Genomic DNA, 3,097 nt, shown 5'->3' with positions numbered 1-3,097 from the left:
AAGGAAGGAAGGGAGGGAGGGAGGGAGGAAGGGAGGGAGGAAGGACAATAGGAGGGAGGAAGGGAGGGAGGAAGGACAATAGCAATAGCAATAGCAATAGCACTTAGTCTTATATACTGCTTCACAGTGCTTTACAACCCTATCTAAGTGATTTAGAGTCAGCCTCTTGCCCCCAACAATTTGGGTCCTCCTTTTACCCACCTCGGAAGGATGGAAGGATGAGTCAACCTTGAGCCAGTCAGGCTCGAACTGCTGGCAGAATTAGCCTGCAATACTGCATTCTAACCACTGCGCCACCATGGTTCCCTCTTAAGCAGAAGCAGACACTACATCATTTTAACAATTCAACCCAGGAAGCCATTCTTGGAAGGATGACGGAGACATCAGCTCTGAAGTTAGATTCCTACATGAAACCAAGAATTATGGAATCATCAGGGTATCAGATCAGATTACCAAACCTTCATTCACTCCTATGATTGTAAAAAAAAATAATGATTCAGTTCTAGAAGGGATAATTTGTGGAAGGACTTCAGACTTTGTCTTATTGTGATGTGTGTACCAAACCATCGCATTAAGGCATCCCGTAGTTATTTGCCTGAATATCATTTGTTATACGAACACAGTACTTGCGTTCATTAACTTTATTAACTTACATTTAAGGTTTAGTGCTCGGTGGGAAGCAGTCAATTCTCAGCCCTTCCTTCTGATCAACTATGTAAGCATAACTTGATTTGTCCCTTCTGTAATTAAAGAAGAAAAAGATCCCAATTAAATGAGAGAATGTTCCTGCAGAATTGAGCCGTGGTAGTATTAAAAATTAATCAGTAGTTTATCAGAAACAGAGAAAATAGAGCACAACAGTTAAGTGTTGCGCCAAAAACTCCCCGTTAGACAAGAACATGTTTAGTCAAACAAATATGAGGGCTTCAAACAATCAATTTGCGATAGCATACACACAATAAAAATGAACACTGCCTCTTGACTTATGTCATTTTTGTGAAGTGCCAGATATAGTTGGTTCTGCAAACTCAACCCATTGCATTCAAATGTGGCGCTTTTGTTATTTCCCTGGGATTATTTCTGAGCGAGAACATCAGCAAGACTCTTGAAGACATCTGTATAATTCAGGAAATAACTAGAGGATGGAAATGTATGGTCTTCCTTTGAAGAATGGCTAAATCCAGCTTCCCATTAAAAAAGAAATAAGACCAAATTGTAAATAATTTCTACAAATCCACATTGTTTATCGGACATTAATACAATTAAGTGGGTCCAGAGCAGTGGTGGGTTTCAAAAATTGTTCGAACCTACTCTGTTGGTGTGGCCTCCTTTGTGGGAGTGGCTTGCTGCACATGTGACTGAATGGGAGTGGCTTGCTGCCCATGTGACTGGATATGAAGATGCCCACGACACTTGTCAGAACCACCTTAAATTACCTCACACACAGCACTGGCATGCATAAGAATAGGATGCAAACTTGTTTTTTAAAAGGCATCTTTGGTTTGCGTTAAAACAACTTCAACACACGCAATGTTCTGATTGCACCACAAATGCAGTAGTCATCCTTACCTTTCACAGAGGCACTGAGTTTTATAAATATGAGCATGATAGTGTAGAGTAATCATATCCAAGGACCAGTGGTGGGTTTAAAAAATTTTTGGAACCTCTTCTGTAGGTGTGGCCTGCTTTCTGGGTCCACTGGTGGGATTTCTTCTAACCGGTTTGGTAGATTTGACGAACCGGTTCTACCAAATAGGTGTGAATTGGTAGGAACCCACGTCTGGTCCAGAGATATTTCACAAGAAGAGTCCTCCACTCTTGTGCTTACGATAGAATCCTTTACGCCACCAGGCTCAAAATTTTGGGCTTGGACAACCTGGAGCTACGCCGCCTACGGTCTGACCTAAGCATGGTACACAAAATTGTCTGCTACAACATCCTACCAGTCAACAATTACTTCAGCTTCAACCTCAATAATACATGGGCAAACAATAGATACAAACTCAAGGTAAATCACACTGAACTTCATTGCAGAAAATACGACTTCAGCAACAGAGTGGTCAATGCCTGGAATGCTCTACCCAACTCCGTTGTTACTTCCTCACACCTCCACAGCTTCAATTTCAAACTGTCTACTGTGGACCTCACCCCATTGCTAGGAGGTCTGTAAGGGATGTGTGCATAAGCGCACCAGCAAGCCTACCGTCTCTGTCCTACTCTCCCCGTTTATTTGGTTTCATTTTCCTTGTTCATGTCCATATTTAGACTTATACCTGTTATCTTGTACATGTTTGACAAACTAACTAAACAAAAATGAATAAATCAGAACAAGTAAGAAAATGAAGCGAGCTCACAGTTTGCTTGGTTTTATAAGCTCGGACATACAACTGTGAGTCTAATTGAAGAGAATATTTATAGCTTAAGGTTGAGCAGTGGGGTCCTTGGGATTTGTCTGCTGAAGATGTTACCTAGTTGGATTATGAAACATCTGCCACAAAACAACCAAGCTCAGAGAGCACCAAGGAGACCACAATCTGTTTTTCTGAGTCTGATTTGGACCCCTGTGTCCTACCGGCGATCACCTTCATTCTTCATGACAAGGTTAGGGTTAGTGTTGGCACACAACACTGTGCCAAGTATTGCCTTGCCCAGAAACTAGTTACTTGGCAGCTCTCCAAGCAAGATAAGGTTTGTGTTGATAAATATTCCTTTGAAAGGCTGTTTGGTAAGCCTTGCTGACTGTGAACGAAAGGAATTCACGGTCGTGTAAATAAAAGAGGTTTTGCTGAAGAAGGAGAGTGGGTAGGAAGGGGAAGAGAGAGAGCACGGGTAGGGAAGAGGTAAGGGAAGAAGGAAGGAGAAGGAGAGGAGGAAGGAAGTAGAGAAGGGAGGGAAGAAGGAAGGGAAAGGAGAGGAGGGTGGAAGGGAGAGAAAGAGAAGGAGAGATAGTAGGAAGGGAAGAGGAAGAGTGGAGGAGAGGCAAGGGTAAAAGAAAGAGGTAAGGAGGGAGGAAGGGAGAGAAAGAGAAGGAGAGAGGGCAGGAAGGGGAAGAGAGAGGGTAGGAGTAGGGGAGAGGTAAGGGAAGAAGGAAGGGGAA

The 3,097-nt window shown here is 42.8% G+C and overlaps 1 long non-coding RNA gene across 1 annotated transcript in view; it reads right to left on the bottom strand.

Moving 5' to 3' along the window:
• Nucleotides 1–290: 290 nt before the first annotated feature.
• Nucleotides 291–3,097, bottom strand: part of LOC106555641 (uncharacterized) — a 5,189-nt gene continuing 2,382 nt past the window's right edge. Inside the window, exons 2-3 of the long non-coding RNA XR_001314004.2 lie at nucleotides 654–740; nucleotides 291–403 (exon numbers count right to left, since the gene is read on the bottom strand). This is a non-coding gene — a long non-coding RNA (uncharacterized LOC106555641). The remainder of the gene's footprint in view (nucleotides 404–653; nucleotides 741–3,097) is intronic.

This window comes from Thamnophis sirtalis, unplaced genomic scaffold, assembly GCF_051295495.1.
Source record: "Thamnophis sirtalis isolate CommonGarterSnake01/CBP01778 unplaced genomic scaffold, rThaSir2_p1.2 scaffold_14, whole genome shotgun sequence".
NCBI lineage: Eukaryota > Metazoa > Chordata > Lepidosauria > Squamata > Natricidae > Thamnophis > Thamnophis sirtalis.
The sequence above is the reverse complement of the archived record's forward strand: the minus strand, read 5'-3'. Positions and strand labels throughout refer to the sequence as shown.